Genomic DNA, 12,790 nt, shown 5'->3' with positions numbered 1-12,790 from the left:
TAGGTAGCATTTTGAATGAAAGAGTTAATTAATTTTCCTTTTTTATTAACTTCTGGCACCTTACAATTTAACACAAAAGAATTTCTAAACAACAACAAGCCTTCTAGGACTGTTTCAGCATTATTTTTGGTTCCACCAATCGCCAAATCGCATTGCAGAAAAATTAAAGTTTAACATGCTAGAAAAAGAAGAAGGCGTTCACGATCTTACTGGATGTTTCTCTATTCGAGTTAACACGAGTTAACATCTCACAAACATCGTAAATTTTTGGTCAATTCTACTCGGAACTTTAGTCAAACTATGTCTAACGATGTCTTTAGTTAAACTTTCTGTGAAAATCAAAACTAAAACCTTCTACTACTACTAACAATAATTGATCGAATGCTTTATTATTATTATCTTTGTTGTTGTTTGTTTTATTATCAAACACTCATCAGAGTCGACCACAAAGAAACTGTCGATAGATTGGGAAAAAAATCCATTTGGAATGGTATTTGCACAAGGAGCATACTCCAACAGGCAAATTTTATAAATGCATCCCTTTCTTAAGTATGAAATTGTGGTATGAAAATACTGACTTCACAAAGAGAGAGTGCTTCAATATTATTCGGTTGAGAATAAACATAATATGGTGGTTCATACCGAAAAAAGCAAAGACCGTGATCCGCGGAGCATGTGATGTTCATGGCCTGGAGCACGTTGTTCCTAGTATAAGCGAAAAAGAAAATTATATCAACTGAAGTCAATCAATAAGCTATTTAAAAATCTCTTCATTACTATCATCCCTAAAAAGTAGCACTGAATACCAATAGCGAAATCTAAGATAAAAAATATGGTTAAAGACGATCAATAAACTAACACTCTACAATAACAAAACTTTGACCATGACACTATAACTTATATTCTATCAAACTCTAGATGAAAAACATTTCCATTTATCAGCGTTTAATCGGAATGAACTTTGTTTGAAACTCAGCACAGACTCGGGGTAATTTCACGTATATATTTCCCTCTGGTTAATGTAAATTCTGGGCCGGTGAAATTAAAACTGCCCGGCCGGTTTAATTACTAGTTAACCTGAAACCAATTCGTTAAATGAGTCCCGTTCCTTTAGGCGTTCCTTTCCCACGAGGAATTCAGAAAGAAAGAGCCCTGTCTTGAGTGAAGGAATAAGGCCTAGACGAATTCCTTCGAAATGGGTTCCCGTGTGCCCTCAGACGTAACTGTCCCAGGGGGACAATTAACGCCTGGAAGTGCTTGATACATTCCTTCTTAGATGGTGTGTCTGTACAAATTTCACTTGGAATAAGAAAACTACTCAGTTCAGCGTCTCGAATTTCTAAGGTGTTTAAAAAAATCTCAAATTTAATTTAGTTAGTATGCTGCGGTGCAATTTGTTTACGTTTTTTGTGAAAAGCGTACCAATTGTAATCGCTGGAATGAAATGCAACAGATAGCTTCCAAATCAATGCCAGGTCATATTAAAAAATAATAATGCCACAATCCATACTATAATAACTTTCATTAACTTTTCAGTGAAAGATAAAATCAAAATATAAACATAATCTATTATAACATCCTTCCAGGATATCCAATTTTTAGTGAGTAAAGTAAATAATCTCACTTTCAGTACAAACAGACACGATACAACAATGAATAAAATCAAGGAGGAAATAAACAAACCATTAATTAACTCACTATCACAAATGAAGAAAAAGGCAACGAGTTTATCATAGAAAAACTAAACAAGTCAAATTTTTCGAATTTGAGAATTTATTACCTGATTATTCTTATTGCAGTAATTTCGATACTAAAAGTTTGTTTGTTATCCTGTCTGTCATTGAAAATGTCTCGCAGTGTGGATGGAACGAGTGGAAAGGTTATGGTATTTGTTGACTGAAAATTTGACATGTTATCATTAAGTTTCATTGAGCACGTAGTATATAGGGTGGCAGTTTATGTGCCATTAAACCCTTGTGGCTTTTCAATGCCACATCTGGATATGGGTAAAACAACTTCCTTTCATAAATAAACACTGAATTTTTTCACGGATATTTTTATCTTATCTGTAAGCCACGTTTACTACATTCCCACTAAATATACTAACAGAATTAACTATGCAGCTAATCTAAGTGAGGGTTGAGAGAATACTTAATCCTCTGATACCTAAAATATCCCTAATAAATGTTTAAATGACAAAATTTATTGATAAACTTGTGTCATTTAACAATACAATTACGATACACACAAGCAAAAACACAATTCATTTTTGTGCCTTTCAATGTCAACAAAACAGAATATTCCAAAAATTGACTGGCCGCTAAAGCACATTTCTTATACAAATATGTATTGATACTCGATTTCTAAAACCTAAAAGTAATCCTCTTACTGAATAATTTATTACTACACGCTACTATTCAAAATAGATTAGATTTTATATATTTTATTTATGTACACAATTTTTAAATAGCTTAACTAACATGTTATAGCCTACAAAGTCATGCCAAAACAATTTAAGGATAAGCATATTTTCAACACTTCGACAAGTGCACTAGTTTTTCACTAATTTTGGGAAGTGTATGCTTTGACATTAAACTGTTCATAATATTGCTTTTTATTAATTCTCTTTCGTCAAATTGGCCACTGTTTTTTCTTCCTCAAGAGGTTCCCTTTACTTAGCCCAGCACTAGCGCATTTTTTTTTAAACTCTGGCCTCTGGGCGGGTTAGCCTTGGAATGGTCCCACCCGTGTTTCATTCATTAGCAACATTACAAAGTAGTTGGCTATTTATGTGCCTTTTTGAAACATAATTGTAACTTCTAGGCTTTTAGATGTAGATGAGTTCTAACAAGACGGTATATTTCCTCACGCCTTAAAGCCCTTCGTGGACCCCAATTTATTCTGTCTATATCAATCAAAATTTCCGGTATTGTTTGATTATTTTTCTATTACTTGCTTCATCAATTAAGTATTAAAACTTCCTGATATTCACTCTGCTGTCTGTCGGTGTAATATGCTTTCCGTTCTATTGTGCGTAAATGGCGTTCTGAAAAATCCAGTAGCGCTTTTACAATACCTTGTTGTTCACCATGGTTATTTGAACAATGCAAATGCGGTCTGAACACAGCCTGAAAAATATTTTAATTTAGAAACATGTTTAGATTTACTGTATTAGTGGCGTAAATACAAGGTATTGGAAGTACATCCACAAAAAATAGTCATTGCCTTCATCTAGGCTAAAAACGGGAAAACTAAAACGTTTCGCGCTTTGTATTGACACAAATGACACAAACCATATTTTAAAAATAGAAGAGTCACAAACAGATAACAAGGCCCAAGAAGCAGAGAGAGAGAGAGAGAGAGAGAGAGAGAGAGAGAGAAAAGAGAAAGAAAGTAACTAGCTAAAGTTGGTAACTAATAAACAAGTTCCTTCCATCTATTTTATAAAAGGAAATATTATGTAATAAAATATATATGATTGGTTTAAGGTTAAATTAATTGGTTGCTAAGCCAATAACAATTCAATGAGCTAGTTTTATATTTTTAATATTTAGGATGAACCTGGAATTTGATTCTTGACGATCATATTTGTCTGTCTATCATTGCTAGGTTGGTCAGTCAGACGCATTCTAGCATCTACGATTATGATTAACTTGTTCGGCATAGACTGTTTTCTCAAAAATTACAAAATATTCGATTTATTGTAATATAGACGTTACCGATTTTTATTAATAGGACGAAAATTGTAGTGATTTGAATTATTTTCGTTCTTAGAATTTGAAGTTAAGAACTGACGGACAATCTGCACAAATACACTAAATTTTCTAATTGCCTTCCTCCAGAAAGACTCGCTTTTTTCAAAAGTCAAACAATACATAATTATTGTATATGAATAAAATAACCCACATTTTATTGCATTGCACAAAATTACAACTGTAACACANCCTAGGGTGTGTACTGTTAGTGTACTTATGTCAGTGTAAGTGTAGGTAGGGGGATGTGTAATATGTGGGTGGACGCAGTTTACCCTCATGCCCGGGAGGTATTTCTTATTATTGTATATTATTAAGCCATTTTTAAAATTGGTTACATGTTTTGGGATTAACAAAAATAAAAAAATTTAGTGGTAAATCTGATACTCGAGCCAACACTTGCCCATGGCTTTTTTTTACCTTAGCTTGCTGCAAAAATGAACATTGTTTCGCAAAAATTATTTGAATTTAAAACTTTAAAAAACATGTGATCACATTTGTAATATGCACAAATACGTTAGGCTAGAAATAATATAAGTAAATTCAATTATTTTCTAATTAACTAATATACCCCGGTATATTAGTAATATATTAGTAATTAGTAGTATTAGTAATTTACTAAAGTACCGGGTGTCCTTGCAGATGCCCGGTTGAATTTCTGTTGAACGAATCAAAAAAACAAAAAATACGTATTTAATATGTTTTAGTCTAGTTTCAATTTTTTTTCTTTTTTTGGAGAAAAAATTATATAAATTTCAAATACGACCCCCCCCTTTAAAAATAAAAAATGAAAAAAGTGAGGGCCAGTCGTTCTATTTGTTAAAAATAAAGAAAAAAACAGAGATGGATAATAAAAAAATAAAATAAAATAAAAAATAAAATTGGAAACTAGACTAAAAAATATTAAATACTTTTTTTTTATAGCGTCATTGGTTCAAGAGAAATTCATCTCGGGGGCCATCTCAAGAGAACACCTTGTATATATTTACCTTCAGGTTTTCTGTTATTCCGGGCTCTGAAAACCCTTAATAATCGTGATTATTTTACTTCAATTGAGAACAGCAGAAAACATCGATGAATTTATATATCCAAAACCACAAAAATCTGGAAGGACGGAATTACAGAATTAAATAGAAGATGGCAACAGGTGGTTTAAATAAAACAAAATGGTTCATACATTTCTTATTAAATTTTATTGCAAGGAACTGTTATTTTTATTGAATTTACTATGAAAGACTTTACAGACCTGATAAATAGTTTTTAGGTGGTAGTTTTTCGTTTTGAACGAATAATTAGTTTTCCTATTTCTAAAATCTAATTTCACTACTACTCGTTGGATTTCCATTTTGATACGCATTTTTCTTTTTAAAGAGATTCGGTACATTCCATTTCAGCATCAAACTTTAAAATGTTTCCATATTTTAGCAATGATAAAAGTTATTCATTTATTCAAAGGGAGGATAAAATGTTGCCTACATTTTTCCCAAAATCTATTTTGTCTATTAAAAAAAAATTTTTTTAGTATAATACATTTTTAGTTTTATTAAATATAATTAGATGTTCAGAAGTTATGATAATTTTGTTTGACTGTTTTTTTAATAAAAGTGTTCATTTTTGTTGACTAATTCGAGAGTTTTTACTTTATTTTAATTTTTTTTTTAAACACAAAACCAACCCTCTGAGTGGTCTCCAGGAATTTCAGGGTAAGTTGAGATCATTAAGATTTGCTTTCCTCTCTACTCCTGTGCTGTGGTGTTTTATTATTTTTTATTTTATTTTATTTTTTTATTATCCATCTCTGTTTTTTTCTTTATTTTTAACAAATAGAACGACTGGCCCTCACTTTTTTCATTTTTTATTTTTAAAGGGGGGGGTCGTATTTGAAATTTATATAATTTTTTCTCCAAAAAAAGAAAAAAAATTGAAACTAGACTAAAACATATTAAATACGTATTTTTTGTTTTTTTGATTCGTTCAACAGAAATTCAACCGGGCATCTGCAAGGACACCCGGTACTTTAGTAAATTACTAATACTACTAATTACTAATATATTACTAATATACCGGGGTATATTAGTTAATTAGAAAATAATTGAATTTACTTATATTATTTGTAGCCTAACGTATTTGTGTATATTACAAATGTGTTCACAATAGGTTTTTTACATTTTTAAATTTAAATAATTGTTGCTAAACAATGTTCAATTTAACAGCAAGCTAAGGTAGGAAAAAAGCCATGGGTAAGTGATGGCTCAAGTATCAGATTTGCCATTAAAATTTTTTATTTCGGTTGGTCACAAAACATGTAATTAATTATAAAAATGCCATAATAATATACAATAATAAGAAATAATATACCTTTTGTTGTTTTTTAAAAGAGTTAGAGTTGTAAATTTGTGCAATGCAATAAAATGTGGGTTATTTTATTCATAGACAAAAAATACAATACAAAAATGTATGCATTTGTTTTATTTTTGAAAAAAGCGAGTCTTTGTGGAGGAATGCAATTTGAAGATATAGTATATTTGTTTACATTGTTCGTCAGGTTCGTAACTTCAATTTCTAAGAATATCAATTCTATTGATGTTTGTAACATAATTAACAAATAATTAAGGTTTTTATCTCCGCTAAAAACCTTAATTAATTGTACGATATTAATTGGTCAAGCAGACCACGAAACTAGTGAATTTAATAATTATCAAACTCTAAATAACTTCCTTGATATGATTTGTTTAAATAAGTTCATTACCTACTTCATTTGTGTGTTAATATAATTATGATGTCATTTATAATTTTTATAATTTTAATGAATATTTAAATCATTCTTCTGTATATATTTCTAAGGCAAGCTATAAAACAAATCGACAGCTTTCAATTTAATTAAAACCTGAGATGGAAAATCAATTTCAAATCGTGAAATCTGTTTTTTTTTTTTAATATGTTTAAAAATATCATTCACAATAGGTTTTATATGACATAAAGGGACATTTGTAAGTTAGGATTAAAAGAAATATTGTTCATAAATTATTTGTTGAATAAAGAAATATAATAATTTAATAAACAATTTCCCATCTCAACCTACCTTACGAATTTTCCCTCCATTTTGCCATGTATTTTTTCAAATCCATGGATCGAAGTCACGATAGCTCAAGTGTTAAAGCAGCGGCGTATTTAGCCCAAGGTCTTGGGTTCGAATCCCGCGCGTGGCCATAACTTTTTCATTTCAACCAAAATCTTACATAAAAAGATTAATTAATTGAAAGAAGTAATTTAGTCACTAGACCACTAAATATAATGGATTTAATAATAATTAAATCTTAGATACTACATAATCAAATTTTCAGTTCAGTCTATTTTTTATTCTTTACCAAGTAATATTTTACTTATTATTTAAAGGTATGTTGGTTAAAATACCATTAATGTATATGGTACTGTTCAATAAAGCCTGCAAGCTTTAAAAAATCGTGTTACCATTTACGAAATTTTAATTATAATTGGAGGAAGTTTAGAAAACCAACCTCAAAAAATTAATAAAAATAATACTGGAAGAAATTTAATTGCAAAATTAAAAGTCATGCAAGAAATCTAACGTGAAATTAAATTACAGTTATACTATATTAAAAATAAACCTTTTGAGGGTGGCAAATTCGATTTTGAAAATCGGAAGGAAACTGTTCGTTTTAATTACAAGCCTTTACAGTCAGATCGCTGTCAACTGTGCTCTTTACGTAATTACAGATAAGAGACAGTCAGTTTTAAAATAGAATTTTTGACGTTCGGTATTCCGCCATTTTTGTATGTTCTATTTCGATTCGGAAGCGTGTCGGAAAGACGAGACCAGTGAGAATAGGCATTTAAAGTGATCGGTAATGGCCAAATATGAGTTTCATCACCCCATAGACAACACGTATAAATTTCCGAATTTTCAGTATGTTGATTTTTGGCTTGATTATTTTTGTTTACAACAAACTACTTTTTCTGAGAATAAACTACACATAACTAAACTATAAATACCTAAATGTAAAGAACTAAAAGAAATTTTGATGTTTAGAACTCAACATTATAATTAGAGTGGTGGGATCAGGACAGTTGTTTTAGACCTTGTGAGAAGAAATAAAAAATAAACCACAGCAAAAAATACAAAATAAACACCTTTTTTTTCTATTTTTGGAAATAAAAATGAAAATACAGAATAAATACCTTTTTTTAATTAAAAATGTATAATACAAAATTAATACTTTTTCTATATTTAAAATTAATAATACCGATTAAACACCTTTTTAAAAATTAAATTAATAATACTAAATCAATACTTTTTCTTTAATTAAAATTAATGACATTGAGCGGGCAATAATAAAAGAAATCAATTGACAGAAATAGAAAAATAAAAACAAAATCTGCTTGGGACAAGTGATTTACCCTTCCAGTGCAGCTCGATGAAAAGTCGAAGGTAGGCAGCAGAAAAGCTGTCGAAGTCAACCGAAGACGGTTGCCTGTCCGATGTGCCAGAAAAAATCTCCTCTGTCCAAAAAAAGGCCGTTGAATCCAAAAATATATCTCTTGTCGTCCCCGGAGAAAAAAGGCGAAAGCGCAAAAGCGAAAAGGCGAAAAGCCACCTCTCAGGACGCCAAGCGTTCCTAGTCTGTCGGAGCCGCCGCGCATCAAGCGAATTCTTGCGCACTCGCGCTCCAATTTGAAAATTGTTATAACATCTAAATTTCTACTAATAAAATGACCTAAAAAAATTAAAAGTTCAACGCTTCAAATCAACTCCTGTCGTCTATTTCTCGCCGTCTGATCCGAAACACATACCCCAGTAGCACCTGTTAGAGCATTGAGAGCAGGTTACGAGTAGTAGAAAATCAGTTCCGCAGAGCCTGGATATTTAAAAATCTGCCTTCTCTTGAATTTGTCACCCTTCTACGACATTGTCCAGTCCGTCTAAAGAGGCGTCCAGTCGCTGAATAATGTTGGCACAAATTCCAGACCACAGCCTGCAAAACCCAGATGGATTCCAACTTGACGTTGAGTATATCCTTCCTCTAGTAGATTAACAGCAACAAAAACTTCAGCTTCATTTAGTTGCCGTCGTTGAACTCTACTTGCATTCACTAATAAAGAAAAAAATTTAAATGTGGATTGATTATCACGAACTAATAATGAGTCTTTTTCGGGATTTAGTTTGGCATAGATATGTGCAGAAAGAATGACCTTATGTAAATAAATAAACAATTTTATCATTAGCCAATATCTTTGTTTACTTTATGTATCAGCATCAACTTTAAAATTAGTTTAACAATAAAATTCTAGTTTAACAATAACAATAAAAACTATATTATTTTATTAGATAATTTTTTTAAGGGCAACCGACAGCTTAGTCATTTCAGCTCCTAAGTTCTAACAAAATACCGCTACATAATCACACCAACAAATATATTCATACGGATATACATTGATCGCACTCATTTTGATAATATTGTTATTATTATTGTATATAAAATTGTTATTATTCTATAGGTTAGAACGTTTGTTATAAACATTTATTTTTTCTTGACCTATGGAATTTCACGGTGAGAGAGTAGTTCTTTAGTTAGGAATAAAGTGGGTCAAGAAAAAAAATCAATTTTTAATTTTTTTGTGAAATATATCATTTACTTATTAATTTTTGTCTGCTTTCTTTAACATTTCAATTAAATATATTTCAATTAGTTTCCATTCGTCAATATTTTTGTAAAAATATTAACTTAAAAACTATATGATCAAAATAGAGAGAGATAGATACGGTGAGAGAGAGAGAGAGAGAGAGAGAGAGAGAGAGAGAGAGAGAGAGAGAGAGAGAGAGAGAGAATGAATGAAAAAGATTGAAAAAACGATATAGTTACATCACAGAAAGAATAAAGAAAGAAGTAGAAAGAGACATAAAAAAAAATATTAATACGGACCATAAATAGGGATAGAGGGAGAGAAAGAGTGAGTGAGAACAACTGAAAGAACGATATACATGAAAGAAGAAAGAAAAAATAGAGATGTGGCAAAATATAGATAGACTAATAGAGATATATAGATAGAGAGAGAGGAAAAAAAGTCTGTGCCATGTTTTATTATACACGTTTCTATCTTTATTTGTATTGCTCCTTTCTTAATGCGTATTATTTGTTAACACATTGCTGGATACATGTTGTTTAACTATTATTTCCTTTTACTTTGAGTAAACTTGATATTAGGTCCATTATCTGACCAAGCTTCAATTACATTGGCTGAGAGAGAAAAAAAGAGATAGAGAGATAGATAGAGAAAGATAAAAAATTATAACATAAGAAACAAAAAACATTGATAGATTAATGAAGATAGATTGATAGATATATAGATCAAGAGAGAGAAAGAGTGAGAGAGAGAGAGTGTGTAGTGAGAAGGAACGATATATATGAAAGCAAAAAACAAATTGAGAGATGGCAAATGATAGATTAATAAAGATAGATAAATATACAAATGAAATAAATAGAGAGAGAGAGAGAAATATATTAATAAAAATAGATAGATAGATAAAAAATGAGAGAGAATGAGTGAGAAAAACATCAAGAACTAACGGAAAGATGAAAGAAATATAAAAGGTAAAAGAAAAGAGTGAGTGTGGATAGGACAAAGAACACTGTAACGCAAAGGAAATAAAAAGTTAGAAACATAGAAAGAGAGAGAGAGAGAGAGTGAAGGAGAGAATAAGAGAGAGAGAATGCGAAAGAGAGGAGAGAATAATAATATGGGGCTGCAAGAGAGAGAAGACAAGGAGAGAAATGTTTTTGTGTGTTGTAGTTTTATTATGTAGTAGATTTGTAAATTATGCAGATTGAAACATGTCCGACGCAACGTTAACCTTTTTTCAAATGCAATGACTAATTTTTTTACAGATTCTGAAACTAGATATTATTTAGTAAAACCTGTTTCATTGCACCAGATCAATGAAAAAATTTCAAAACTTCACCCTCAATATATCTGAAACCCGTTATTAATGTTAATACTGTCTTTTTTACAATACACCCAGCAGGGTTTTTAGAATGTTTGCTACGGTTTAAAATATAAATTAAGGTTTTTACGAAGTTGAGAATGGTAACGTGGAGGGTGGCCGAACACTTTTTATCTGAAGCCGACCGTAAATTTTATATTTCCCTATAATCGAAGCATGGGCAATAAATAATTTTACAAGTATATCGCTATCTACTTCACCATTCGTTTCTTCTTTCGGCACAATTTTGTCTGATTTATTTCATTCGCGGACACCGTTGAATGAAAATACAAACTCGTCGGATCAGATAAGTGAAAAATTGAAAACGGCGATTTGCACGACACTCGAAACCCTCCGAGGCGTGAGTGAAATATTTTTTTGGAGAAAAAAATACACATTTGAGAAAAAATAAAAGTTCGACCGTGACAGGACTCGAACCTGCAATCTTCGGATCCGAAGTCCGACGCCTTATCCGTTAGGCCACACGGTCTGCTATGAATTCACCCTGTACCACCCCTTCACATAGATGGGGTGGAACAACCCTTACAAACGCTACAGCTGTAAAATGCATTTAAAAAATAAATGAGTAATATAAAAATGTAAAATTACATTAAAAAATAAATGTAATAAATATGTTTTTTGTAATAAATATTTTTCCAGCCAGGATTCAATGAGATCAATAGTAAATCAGGTTATATTAATATGATAAATTCTGAGCATGTTTCAGATGCAATTCATGTGTGGACATACTAACAGTATGTTATTCATTCTATATCTGACTTCAAATTTATACAGGGTTAAATATCAATATTGATACGGTGTATTTAATACATAAAACGTAGTACAGTGCCACCAGAACAAGATTTCTATATTCACATTTTCCTAAGATATTACGATTTTTTTTATTGTAATCTAAAATCAGAATTTTGTACATAAAATCGTAATTTCACAATTTTAGCGTCATTAAAGTTTCTTCATCTGACCTTTATTTCGAAAAGTAATTAAATTTTCTACAAGAAAACAGCCTTTCCGTTGAAAAATTTGCGCTTCCGAATACACAGTAGCCCTTCAAAGAATAGCAAATGGCAAAATCTATGTTTAAGGAAATAGCCATTTGTGGGTTGTGCAAGGACATCAAAATTTTCTGGGAATTTCAACAAGATTGCCTTATTTTATTAGTATTCTAAGAAGTTTTTAGAAGTTTTGATATCGAACCCATGGAAAGCAGCAAATCAAGAAAATCGTAATTATCATATTTTTAATTAAAACATTTATTAGTAGGTAACAAAAATCAGATGCATTCTTTTCGTGGCATGGCCACCGAGGAGCCCTGATTTGACCCCACTAGATTTTTTGTCAACGGAAATGTTGTTTTCTTGTCGAAATTTAAAGTAGTTTACGAAATAAAGGTCAGATTTGTATTTTAATGATGCTAAACTTGAGAAATTACGATTTTATGTACAAAATTCAGATTTTAGACTAAAATCAAAAAAATGTTAATATCTCAGAAAAGAGTCAAGGTAGAAACCTTGTACTGGTGGCACTTAATTACTTTTTATTTAATGAATCCACCCTAGCAGTATTGACATTTAACCGTGTAACACCCTGTATAGTGAGGAAGTCATAAAAGTCAAACCAAAAGCACTAAGCTGAGAAGCCAATTATTAACGGTGCTAAACTCAGTCGAACTTTGATCCTTAAAATTTTTTTAAATTTTATGAGTTGAATAAAAACAAGGAATACTTTTTATTTTCTTTAGGATAAGTTACTCGGTACTCGGAATTACTAGATGCAGGTAATAATCTCGCATGACCCAACATTTGGGTTTCCAAATTATCAATATTCATAGGACAATAGCTTTCTCTCTTAGATGTCTATGTATGTGTCTGGTAAAGCAAGCGTCGACTGTTATTGGACAACTATCGTCAAGTGTACACACTTTTGGTTTCAATATGAGTAAATACATTTCCGGCTATTCCTCTGTGACCCGTAATCGTAGCTGCATTGACTGACTATCCTTCTTTACTAACTTACAATT

General features: G+C 30.9%; 1 non-coding gene across 1 annotated transcript; it reads right to left on the bottom strand.

The window, feature by feature from the left end:
• Positions 1 to 11,169: 11,169 nt before the first annotated feature.
• Trnar-ucg lies at positions 11,170 to 11,242 on the bottom strand. Its single transcript has one exon. It is a non-coding gene; the product is annotated as a tRNA-Arg (tRNA).
• Between the last annotated feature and the right edge of the window lie 1,548 nt (positions 11,243 to 12,790).

Source organism: Cimex lectularius, unplaced genomic scaffold (genome assembly GCF_000648675.2).
Source record: "Cimex lectularius strain Harlan isolate CLEC.00 unplaced genomic scaffold, Clec_2.1 scaffold147, whole genome shotgun sequence".
Lineage (NCBI taxonomy): Eukaryota > Metazoa > Arthropoda > Insecta > Hemiptera > Cimicidae > Cimex > Cimex lectularius.
The sequence above is the reverse complement of the archived record's forward strand: the minus strand, read 5'-3'. Positions and strand labels throughout refer to the sequence as shown.